This window comes from Mya arenaria, chromosome 10 (assembly GCF_026914265.1).
Source record: "Mya arenaria isolate MELC-2E11 chromosome 10, ASM2691426v1".
NCBI lineage: Eukaryota > Metazoa > Mollusca > Bivalvia > Myida > Myidae > Mya > Mya arenaria.
The window spans coordinates 4,419,472-4,432,872 of record NC_069131.1 but is presented as its reverse complement, the minus strand read 5'-3'; the positions used below and the strand labels follow the sequence as shown (position 1 = coordinate 4,432,872).

Here is a 13,401-nt window from a genome sequence, read left to right as displayed (position 1 = left end):
TACTTCAGAATACAACCTACATTTACAGCCAATGAAATTGCAGATAGGCAATCAGGAATTACTAGGCTTAATCATTAAGACTGATTCCATTTTGTAGGTCCGCCCACTGCCACTCGATCCTATACACAATCCCTGCGTCAGATTTTGCGTTGACAATGTGTCAGCCAATGAGGTTGATTTCTAAGTCAGTTATATGACCTGAATTAAAATCTTAGTAATTAAAAAGGGCTCGTTCGCCCCGCTCACTCCGCCCATTCTTAATCATTAAGATTTTAATTCATGTCATCTTACTATTACATAGTTACCTATACTTACCTTGGATCAGATATTTGAGGATATGAATTTCTGATCAAATAAAAAAATACAAAATGACTTCCTTAGACATATAATAAATAAGAGAAAACACTCCTCTGAATATAATAGGGCGTTTTTGTTGGTTATAAACTGGTTTCATTTTTAGATCGGTTTCACGAACTGTGCATTTGTTGTTACAGTTTCAAATAAAACCAAAACCAGTTTTATCGTTTTTTTAACGAAAACCGAAACCGGTTTTCGAAACTATCGAAACCCCAACATGGCGGAAAGTGATGAACCACCTTTGTTGGAACTCAATCCTTTTGATAACAATGCCTTACAATGGGCAAATGAGCTAAGTGATAAAGGTTATATTTATAACTAGAAATAATGGCTACATGCAGTAGCTGCACCATGTTTAAACTGTACACAAAACCATGCGTTTAATTGTTACTTTTAGCCAAACTATCAAAAACCAGTTCGAAACTGCTGAAAGCATTGACACCAAAACTGAAACTGGTTCGGTATCAACAAAAACGCCCATAGTATGCCGAGCTCACTGCGCATTACATATTATTATAAAGGCAAAAATGATTGAGTAGTGGGCAAAAATACTTTCATCACATTCTTATTAACTACATGTACATGCATCAGTTTGTAATGGAGCAGGCCTTGATTGATTTAGTCCCCTACTCAAAATGGCTGCTATATGTTTTACATATCCTTAATGGATGCAGACTTTATTAATGTTGGGAAAACGAATCGTCTAGCTGTATATACGGAAAAACTTGTCAAAGAAATTTTAAAAAGTCAGAAAAAGGACATGGCGCGGTAGTGTATTTCCGGATCAAACAAAGCGAAGAACGACATGCATAACCTTTATATGGAAGATTGCGAAATTCCTCCATAAAATATCATATATAACTTTAAATTAAGCACGAAACCTTAACTTTGTTCCAACTCCACTTTCAAATCTTAAACAATTAATAGAAATAATATAGTGACAAAACTCTTACAAACAATACAACGCATATGTACGGTTGCTTTTTGTTAAGAGTCTGCGGCACAAGAAGAATTAACTTTAAAGGAAATACGTGAACTTGATGTTGGCATCATGGATAAGTAGTGGAAGACAAAAATAACAGAATGTGTAATATTTAACTCATTCCTACAAAATATCAATTAATATATCACGGTGGAGAACCCAGGTGACTTATTTGGTAAAGTGCACGGCAACAAATGTCAACAAGTCTCGATTCAGGTAAGGTTTTTAAAGATAACTTTCTTAATATTTGGAGAATTTTTGTGAAATAAAGACCATAAACCCCACATTTAAGAGCTCCATCCACGGCAATAAAGAACGTTCTCTAATATCCTAAAGTTTTCCTGAAAATCTTGACCAACTGATTTCTCAGAGTTGAAATCTAAGGCAAAGTACACGGCTTTTGACAAATCTATCGGTTTACTTCATGCTATCCGTAAATAATTCATACAAAAATCTTATTTTAAGCAAATTTTATGTATTTTAAAGTTTTCAGCGTGTATTGTTGAACTTCTTATAGTTATTTCAAAGTCGAAAATGAACTAACACCAAATTGATAAAGTACACGGACATTTTAGGTTTGATAAAGTACACGGTCGTTTACAACCTTCAGTGTATATACTCATTATTTCAATGGCTGGTGCTAAAACGAGTTATTATAAATATTTTTATTATTTCTATTCTTCAAATTCATTATTGAACATTGCTCCATGTTTGAAAAGACGCATTGTAATGGAGTGGCAAGGGAAGAATGAACGCGTTTTAACAGTTAGACCGACAGAGTCGCCTAAATGATGGGCTCATTTTCATGAATCATGGAAACATGTGTTATCACACTAAAATTCAGTCCCGTATTTTAACAATATATTCGCAATTGACATATAAAGGGCTTGAAGTTTTTGTAAAGGGTGTTCCACTTCTTTTTCGTATCGTATATGTAAAACGTGTTTGTATTCATTTTACATGGTAAACAGTATCACATAACTGCTTAATAACTCTTCATTTTGTCAATTTTGAGAAAGAAAAGTATTCTTGTACTTTTAATGTCTTCGATTGCTAGCTGATTTGAAAGACTTATAATTTTGTGATATTTGTTTCATTTCAGAATATGAAGACTCCGACTTTATGCAAAGAATGCGGAATGGCATTTCAAAAAAAAAATAAAAAAACATCTAGTAGACCACGATAGAAGGCATTCTGGTCGATTGCCATCGTTTTTGCGGGAAAGTGTTTACACAGACAAAGGTTAGTTTTTAGCTTTATTTTTTTCGCCGAGAAATAAGAATATACTAACAGTTATACTTTTATTACGACTCCCCTCGTGTAGAGGTTAAGATTTGCCGTCGTCTGACTGTGTTTTCAACGTTTTTTAGGGGTGGCGTTTTTCACATACCGGGTAATAATGTGGTCCATGTTTCAGTGGATAGGGTCGTTCAGTTTTATGGTGCTGATTACACAATCAAACACTCATTGCGTGGCAGTAATATAGTGTTTTTTATAAATTATATTCAAGTACTGACATTGCCAGCAATTCTCGCTAACTTGTGACAGTACATGTCTTTTTTATAGGTGCAGCAATCACGGCGAGACAAAGTTGCACGTTTGCAAATAGTGTGGCAAAACTGCCCTTGCAAGACTTGAAGATACACGAAAGACGCGAAAGCGGCCAATTGAAGCTAACCTGTGGTGTGTGTGGGTTCAACTTGGGTGACACGACCAATCTCAGTGACCAGATTTCTGCTAGACACAGGGGTATGACACGTCACAAATGTCTAGTGTCGCTCAGCATTCAAGTTCAAATCTGGACTCAGCAGGCAATTTAAGGCGAAACACACCTAATCATGACACATTGAAAGATTAAAATGGTCTAGTTAGAAGTGTATTCCAGTATGTTGCCGAGTTAAAATAACGTTTTCATGAGTTTAACATTTTATTAAGATAAATAGCAAAACGTACTGTTACCAAATGGTGCTCTTTCAAAATGTTCGTTTGTCTTACAGTACTGAAAAAATTGCAGTGTAAAAATAGTATGAAAACGGATTGAGCATAAAACATTTTCACAAGGTTTAGAGATGCATTGTTGTCATTTTCCCATTTATTTCCTATAAACTCTTAACTGCATGTATCTTATATAATTCAGCAAGCTTTGAAACACAATTATTTTGTAATCACATTTCAGCCTTTAGTCTAGAACATTCTTATGTTCCATGCTCAGCTCTTATCTAGATGTTCAAGTCTTAGTCCTAGCCTGTAAGTTGGTAATATAGTGTGCTCTCATTCCTCCTTGCTGTTTACCATCTAACTCCGAGCCTCCATCTTTACAATGAGTTCCTGTCTGTATTGTTCGAACGACCGCAGTTTTACTGATGTAGATCAGATAATATTTGTTCAGACTGAACCAAATAAAAGATTCAGCGTTACCTGAAAGGTATGAACAATATGCTTTAAATGTGGAAATATATATAAACTAATTGTGATGTGCAAAACACATCAAAATAGGAACATTCATGAAATTTATAATCACCACAAACGGGCCGCTAACTACAGAGATGTTTTATTCGCCGACAGTCCAGCTTGTAATTTATAAGTAAAACTATCAGATTTTTGAAGAAATGTATGTATGATTCTGTATTGATCTGCATATTTTAAAGTAATCGAACTTATAATGGCAGACTTTCTCTTAAATTATTCCATAGACTATCTTTCAACTCCTCATTAAATATGATTGCTAAATATTTAGTTATTTAGGTGTGCGTTATAATGCAAAATTTATTGTTACAACTTAGATAAAAACTAAACAATATACATTCTGACTTCACGAATAGAAAATGCTTATATAACGATTAGTTTGTAAACCGCACTCTACTTTCAAACATAAACTAAAATGACCGTGTACTTTATCATCCTAAAATGTCCGTGTACTTTATCAATTTGGTTTTAGTTCATTTTTACCTTTGAAATAACTAAAAGTTAAACAATACACGCTGAAAACTATAAAATACATAAAACGTTTTAAAATAAGATTTGTGTATGAATTATTTACGGCTTACATGAGGTAAACCGATAGATTTGTCAAAAGCCGTGTACTTTGCATTATATTTCAACTCTGAGAAATCAGTTGGTCAAGATTTTCAGGAAAACTTTAGGATATTAGAGAAAGTTCTTTATTACCGTGGATAGAGCTCTTAAATGCGGGGTTTATGGTCTTTATTTCACAAAAATTCTCCAAATATTAAGAAAGTTATCTTTAAAAACCTTACCTGAATCGAGACTTGTTGACATTTGTTGCCGTGCACTTTACCAAATAAGTCACGTGGGTTCTCCACCGTGTATATGTAACATATTAAAAGCAAATAAGATTGTCAATTTTGTTTAACAAAACGGTTTGCAACACAATCCGAGGCCTGAAGCCTTAAATTATTTCAATATATATGGACCGATAATACGGCGTGAGGCCGGGAAATAGTATATTGCCCAAAATATTCACTATTTAAAAACTTTAACTTTAAAAACACCCAAAACGTTCAATGTCCACAACCGTTTTGTTAAGGAGACTTGTTTTCCGATTTTAATCTTAATAAAAGTTTGCGTGTCATTTTACAATATGACTTGTAGAACAAGAAACAACTGTCAATTACTCATTTGAACACGTTAGAAAATGTCATCAATTTCTTAACATGACCAGTATAAGTACACAAACTATACATGACGGTTTCGCAAACCACTTGTATGCAGACAATTCAAATAAATCAGAAACAAATTTATCCAATTCATTCAACATTACCAACACTATCACATGCGGCTCAGGGGAGGGGTACCCGATGCCCCACCCCCTCCCCAAATAGTTAAAGATTACTTTTTATAGCTATACAGTAGGAGAAAAAAGGTATTTACGCCCAAAATGCATCCGATTTCAGACTAGAAATTGTTACTTGCGGGGCAAGTCAAACGGTTACGCCTCTAAATGATGCCCCTCTTACGTCGAAACCTGGAACACCCTTGATTATTAAATTCAAAAAAATAATGACGTCTTCTTACTGTTGGTGACATTAAAGAGTAATGTAATTAAGGTAACCGCTGCTAGAATTATAGTTGAGCTTATTGCCGTTTTGACTATGCAAAAAATACCATTCGGAACTCCTCGGCCATTTTTGTTGTTTTCGATAAAATAACCGAGGATCTCCGAAAGACAAAAATACGATTATGAGACAAACTGTTAATACGTTGCTTTACTTTTGAATGAGTAAAAGTAAAACATTTAAAAGACAATCATAAAAGACGTTGAACACTAAACAACGCTTTTCAAAATGTATAGCTGGCTCTTTTGTCTGGTATTTTCATACCTGCACACCGGTTACCTGACTAATGGTCACGTGACAAGTTTGTGTATACAATCGGATTTCACCGTAAAAATTAAATACAGTATGGATTTTGATAAACGACAGTGCGGATTTAGGCAGGTGCGTGTTTACACAATTACGTCATTGATATCTGTGTAAAACACATGAGTACACCACAGCGAACAAAAATGCTGGTTTGTAAAACCTTGAAAGAGGCTTCAAGAAAAATCCAGGAGCTGGAAATGCAAGATAATTTGTGCCTGACTCTAGTACGAAGAATTTTGGGAAGACGGTATTGAATATTTCCATAATTTTATGCATTATTTAACTATTGATGCTTGCAATTTGTTTTCAGCAAAGTACATCCATTTTACTGATTTAGGTGTACTGTACCCATGTAGTCATTCTAAAATGCCGTCCAGGCTTTTTTTTTTAATGATGATTGATTTTTTTGCTTTAAAAACATTTCAAAAGCAGTATATAGATTAATAAATGACCATATAATTATCTTATTACTTGAGTAGTCGTTCTAATTACTTGACACCAGAGATGCTCGACAGGTTCTAAAGCAGTGTAGTTAAACAAATGACAATTGGCTTTATACTGGTAGTCATAGCTGGGGCTCGCATTCTAAAGCACTGTAGGTTATCAAATGACCATATATATCTTAAACTGATGACCGAGGCTCGGGGACACGTTCTAGAGAACTGTAGTTTATCAAATGACCATATATCTTTATACTGGTGATCATTGCTTAGGGACACGTTCTAAAGCACTGCAGTTTATCAGTCGTCCATATATCTTTATACTGGTAGTCATAGCTTGGGGACATGTTCTAGAGCACTGTAGTTTATCAAATGACCATATATCTTTATACAGGTAGTCATAGCTCGGGGACACGTTCTAGAGCACTGTAGTTTATCAAATGACCATATATCTTTATACAGGTAGTCATAGCTCGGGGACACGTTCTAAAGCACTGTAGTTTATCAAATGACCATATATCTTTATACTAGTGATCAAAGCTGGGTGACACGTTCTAAAGCACTGTAGTTTATCAAATGACCATCTATCTTTATACTGGTAGTCATAGTTGGGGGACACGTTCTAAAGCACTGTAGTTTATCAGTTGACCATATATCTTTATACTGGTAGTCATTGCTCGGGGACACGTTCTAGAGCACTGTAGTTTATCAAATGACCATCTATCTTTATACTGGTAGACATAGCTGTGGGACACGTTCTAGAGCACTGTGGTTTATCAAATGACCATATATCTTTATACAGGTGATTGAAGCTGGGGGACACGTTCTAAAGCACTGTAGCTTATCAAATGACCATAAATCTTTATACAGGTGATCGAAGCTTGGGGACACGTTCTAAAGCACTCTAGTTTATCAAACGACCATATATCTTTATACTGGTGACCATAGCTGGGGGACACGTTCTAAAGCACTGTAGTTTATCAAATGACCATATATCTTTATACTGGTAGTCATAGCTGGGTGACACGTTCTAAAGCACTGTAGTTTATCAGTTGACCTTATATCTTTATACTAGTAGTCATAGCTGGGGGACACGTTCTTAAGCACTCTAGTTTATCAAATGACCATATATCTTTATACTGGTGATCATAGCTGGGTGACACGTTCTAAAGCACTGTAGTTTATCAAATGACCATATATCTTTATAGAGGTAGTCATAGCCCGGGGACACGTTCTAAAGCACTGTAGTTTATCAAATGACCATATATCTTTATACTGGTAGTCATAGCTGGGTGACACGTTCTTAAGCACTCTAGTTTATCAGTTGACCATATATCTTTATACTGGTGATCATAGCTGGGTGACACGTTCTTAAGCACTGTAGTTTATCAAATGACCATATGTCTTTATACTGGTGATCATAGCTGTGGGAACCGTTCTAGAGCACTGTAGTTTATCAAATGACCATATATCTTTATACTGGTGGTCATAGCTGGTGGACACGTTCTAAAGCACTGTAGTTTATCAAATGACCATATGTCTTTATACTGGTAGTCATAGCTGGGTGACACGTTCTAGAGCACTGTAGTTTATCAAATGACCATTTATCTCTATACTAGTTATCATAGCTTTGGGACACGTTATAAAGCACTGTAGTTTAACAGATGACTATATATACCCCGGTACATATCTATACATAACACTGTTTGATATGACAGGAAGTATATTGTCTTCAGCCGTGTTCTTATTCCACTGACCTTACACATGTATATTAGGGATTTTGACCACTTTACCTTAAAAGCTCTGTTTTTTAATAAAATTCTCTTACCATATATCTCTATAAAGGTGACTTTCTCATGCACTGAGGGTCAATTGACAGATGTTCATTTTTTTTAGGTTTGACCTAAAAAGACCTGTAGCAGTTAACAAGATGCACAATAGCACAAAATGACCACCACCACTTTCACCATAAAGTGTGTGCTTGGTGTCTGTCTGCACATGCTTGCTTCTGGAATGTTGTAGAACAAACTGTGTTGAAACGCCAACTGGTAAGACTGTGCTTCGTGTTTGTAATTTTGTATAATATATTGTTTCTGCCAGGCCTAAAGTAAATGCCTATGAACAAGTACAGGATTGAAATATAAACAATGATTTAAAGAGCATTGAGTTGATGAGTGAGAACAAAAATGATATACCCATGTACATTTATATGCTTAATAAATAATGCATCTCATACTCTGAATAATAATTCATTTTGCTATTAGGAGCTGGTTATGGACCTTTGCCGCCCTTCATCCAGAGCCTTCCACAGCGATGGCCGATACATCGCTGCCTGGACCAACAGTTGACCATGCCGTCCATGATATCAGTAGCAGCCATGAAAACATCTACAAAATTACATCTGCCTATTAATGGATACATTCTGCACCACTTCCATGTGTAAGAATAAAACTTTCCAAGTCCTCAGCATCAGCATTTCTGTATTTAAAACTAAAAATAATTATTTATTTTTTTTAAATAAAAATATAGTTTTAAATAATTATATACAGACAAAGTAAATTATATCATTTGTTTCATGAATGTGTTTTTTTTAAATGCTGTTAAAGCAACTGAGCATTTGATCAAATTGCAAGAAAAAAAGAAAATTGTCGAAAACTGACATAAACTGACATGACTGGTATTAATGTGTACAATGCATTGATACTTACTAACTGAAGTACCACATAGTTTACAATTTATTAAGTTTAGCAGTTATTTCATATTTTTCCATTCAAAAAGATTACTGGGTATGTTTACCTAGTAGAACTCATTTCTTATGCGTGATTGGCTAGTTGATGTTATCACATGATGTTACCAAGTTAGGTTTATAGCTTTAATATACCTCTTGATTGAAGTAAGCCTTCGTAGCATAGTTGATACAACACTGGACTTCAATTTTGGCAACAGATTTTTTTTTACATTTGTACTTTTTTTACAATTATGACATAAAAGCGTAACACATTCTATTAAATAATTGTCCTGAGATATGTGACAGAAAAAAACTTTTAGTGCCAATCTGGTGTACAGTCCCTTTAAGGCCTTATACTTGTAGACTTATTGTTTATGATAGTCTGTTTAATCATTTTATTGTATATGGGCAACATTTTATGTAACATTACTTTATGTAAAAAGTTTATAAAAGGTCACTGTGAATATAAACAGTTTTCAAATATGTACATTAAAATTGCAGGCTGTCAGTTTGAAACGTCTCTACTCTGACAGAAGGAAGGGAATGAATCCCCAGGATTGTTCCTCAGGAAAATCTCTTCAACAGGCTGTTGTCAGTTTGCATGCTCTTTGGATGGAATTACCCAAGCTTGGCTTGCAGAGGATCTGTGATATAAAAGACCTCTTTTGTGCTTGCATTGTGTCATTGATTTATTGACCTTAAAGATATTTAATATGTATTATGTGACTATTGTAAAAACAAATGGGCTTATGTTTTAGCATATGTTTGCAAACAGACACATTATATTTTTGAATAACTTGAAAATACATTTTGTAGGTTGACTTCACACCATGAAACATTAATGGTAGGTTATATTTGACCAGAACATGACAAGTATTGTTTTCGGAGTTTGTTGGTCGAAGTTGAAGGTCATGGCAAACAGTGGTTATTCTGCACAATGACCCTTGAATTCTTTGACCTAGGACCATTAATATTTAGTGATTGATATATCTCTCCAACTCATATGTGAAAGGGACATGACGAAATTGAGCAAGAGCTTATTAGCATTGCAAATTATTATTTGTGCATTTTTAGCTCGACTATTTGAAGAATAGGTGGGCTATACTATCGTTAACAATTCTGCATTAAAGTTTTAATTTTATGTAATAAAATCAAGAGTTTTTATCCAATGGTAATCAAACTTGGTCAGACTATTTGTCGGCATGTTATCTTGAAGATATATGAATATGGGTCATCCCTGGTCAAATTCTAGGTCACTAGGTCACATCTTAGAGAAAATATTTCCATGTCACAAATTCAACATTTTTTGTCAACTCTTTATGAAACTTGGTCAGAATATTTGTCTGCATAATATCTTAAAAGTTCTATAATATGGGTCACCTCAGATCAAAAACTAGGTCACATGGTCAAATCTTAGGAAATATTTTTCTGATGTCATAAAAAAATCTATGCTTACCAAAGCTATCCATATCAGTTAATAACTAAATTCAATTGTTATTTATAAACACACATCCCAATCATGAATTTCAGATCTAACCATATTTTTCAAAAATTTAAATTTTAATTAACTTTAAAAATATTTGTGTACATGAAATCTTAGATGATATAAAGTGTGTCGTCTAGGGTCAAAAACTAGGTCTCTGGACAGATCTTATTGGAAAAGCTGATGTATTTATCTATAAAATGTTCGTTTTTCCTCACAAAAATGGAATAGTTTCTGTTGATCAGGTTATTTGTATGAATGATATCTCCGATAAATATAAATATGGGTCTTTTTGGTTAAAGTACTAGGTCACTAGCTCAAATCCTAGGTTTGCAAAATTGCATCGTCAAATAAAAAAACAGCTTTATGCGGCGTTGCCGCATTGGCGTCTTGTTATTTTTTTTATTTTGAAAGGCACATTTTTATTGCTTTTTACAGGCACATATCACACTATTATTGTATTCACGTCCAAGAGGCGTAGTAGAGCGCACTGTTTTACGACAGCTCTTGTTAACCTGTCAAGTGAAACCTGATTATAAAAATGACATGACTGTGTCATTGTGTTGGCTGGCCAGGAGGAGGGCAGCATCAAATACATCTACAAACTTAGTATACAAAGTATTATAGAGACCTCTCATGGAATTGCTTTCGGGGCCCATAGGATCAAGGTCACTAAAACAAAAAAAAACTATTGAAACTTAATCGCACACCAAAGGCTTAATTAATTAGGGTTTTCTGTCAATCACTGAAAACTTGTTTTTTTTGCATTGCAGCATTTCTTGCTTAATTCTTATTTTGTCTCTTTATTGCATATTACCTTTATCATTATTGTATTCATTTCTAAGACAAAGCAGCATATAGTTGAGGGCACTGCCCCATGACAGCTCTTGTATATCCTAAAAAGAATACAATAGTGATATACCCTGATATAGGTAGTTTTGGTACATAATCACGGTTTAAAGTCTAGCTTTACTGGCCAAAGATCAGAAGATCTGATGTGATGGTAATGTGTACGTAGTATGTGCTTCCGAACGCCTGTAAACAGTTGCTTGTGAACACCATACAGTCTTTAGTTATGATTGTATCTCAATAAAATAGTATTTAGATATCCAATAGAGCTCGGTTCCTTTCGAAAACCAGTCAGATCTGCCAATGCATGCCTAGATTATGGGCCTTGAACGTCTGTGCGTCTGTAAACAATTGCTTGTGAACATGATACAGTCTTCAGTTTTAATTGTATATAGATGAAACTTGTACAGTATTAAGATATCAATTAGAGCTTGGTTCCTTTCGAAAACCAGATCCGCATGTGCATGCCTAGATTATGGGCCTCAAAAGTTAAAAAAAATGCTATTTTTAGGTTAGTCTATTTTTAGCCAAGTCTACATGAGCGAAGTCTGTTGTTAGACAAGTTTACATGTAAAGTCACAAATTCATGTGAAAAATTGTTCAAATTAGGTCCCTGGGGTCATTATTGGCCACGCCATTGCGTTCACAGGTTTGGTATACTTAAATTGAGAAATGTTTGAATATCTTTGTCTGAAACAACTGTGCAGACCCTTGTTATTTTGAATAAGGATTATTTTAGTGGTCTGCTACCATGGTTGTTCAAATTATGCCCCTAGGGTCAAAACTGGCACTGCCCCCCGGGGTCACAAGTTTTTTAAGAAATATTTTCAAAATCTTCTTGTTTCAAACCACAAGGCTCATATCTTTGATATTTATTGTGGAGCATTGTAATATTATGTAGACCGTCTAGCAAAACAGCTGAAATTATGTGCCCTGGGCCGGGGCCAAAGCTGGCCCAATCCCTTTTGTCCTTTTAAAGCTACAAAAATGAAATTTTGACCAATAGTACAGTTTTGTAGCAAATTTTATTCTCCTCAGATGACCTTTACTTGGCACATATTAGAATACTAGTAGTTCATGCCATTAATATGCTTACAACACTTTCTGTTCTCAGATGTTGAATGTGCAATGTTTTAAGCTAACCCAAACACAAAATGTGAACAATATGTTTGTTGGCTATTACTCATACATACACGCTCTGGATTAAAAATAACCACATGAGCCATGCCAGTAGAGCATAGGCACTCATGGGCCTCTTGTTTTTTTTAGAAAAAAAGCATACTGACCAACCCTATTTATTTTAGAGAAGTTAGCTGAAACTAAGAACTTTTTTTACCTTACTTTTATATTAGATAGTGTATTGAAAGATTTTTGCTTAAAGCTCCATTTAAGGTAACTGTTCATCTCAAATGTAATAGCTTTTGCCTTCAAACTTTTAAAAGTTCATTGAACCAGTGGGTTCATCAAGATGTATATCTGTAAATGTTTCTCCCTAATATGGGCTTTTATGTATGCGAACAGAACATTGAACAATTGGCTTTCTGTGTAAAGTAAACCCTGTCCAGAACATTTGTCAAATTGCTGTGTCAGCACTTGTTTAAATGAATTTATTTTATTTTCATATTATGATTTCAAATAAAGTATTTAAAAATGTTGATTTCTTGTATAAAGTGATTACTACAATCCTTATAACGTCAACAGGAAGCTTGAAAAAGTATCTGTTACATGATTAAAAGCATTTTTCCATTTTGCAAAAAGCAGATGGTTAATTTATACCACCTTCAGGTAGTCATGATGAACTCTTCAAAGATATCCCAGGTAAAGGTAATCACGATAAACTCTTTCAAGTTATCCCAGGTATGCATGGTCACTTCTTAAAAGATATCCCAGGTATTCATGATCACCTCTTCAAAGATATCCCAGATATTCATAATCACCTCTTCAAAGATATCCTAGTTATTCATGATCACCTCTTCAAAGATATCTATCCCAGGTAGTCATGATCACCTCTTCAAAGATATCCCAGGTAGTCATGATCAACTCTTCAAAGGTATCTCAGGTATTCATGATCACCTCTTCAAAAATATCCTAGGTAGTCATGATCAACTCTTTAAAAATATCCCAGATATTCATGATCACCTCTTCAAAAATATCTCAGGTAGGCATGATCACCTCTTCAA

At 34.6% G+C, this 13,401-nt stretch overlaps 1 long non-coding RNA gene across 1 annotated transcript; it reads left to right on the top strand.

Annotated features, from left to right (window-relative positions):
• Window positions 1-5,859: 5,859 nt before the first annotated feature.
• LOC128205212 (uncharacterized) lies at window positions 5,860-12,780 on the top strand. Its single transcript, XR_008256195.1, has 4 exons — window positions 5,860-5,968; window positions 8,058-8,209; window positions 8,426-8,600; window positions 9,391-12,780. It is a non-coding gene; the product is annotated as an uncharacterized LOC128205212 (long non-coding RNA).
• Window positions 12,781-13,401: the final 621 nt, after the last annotated feature.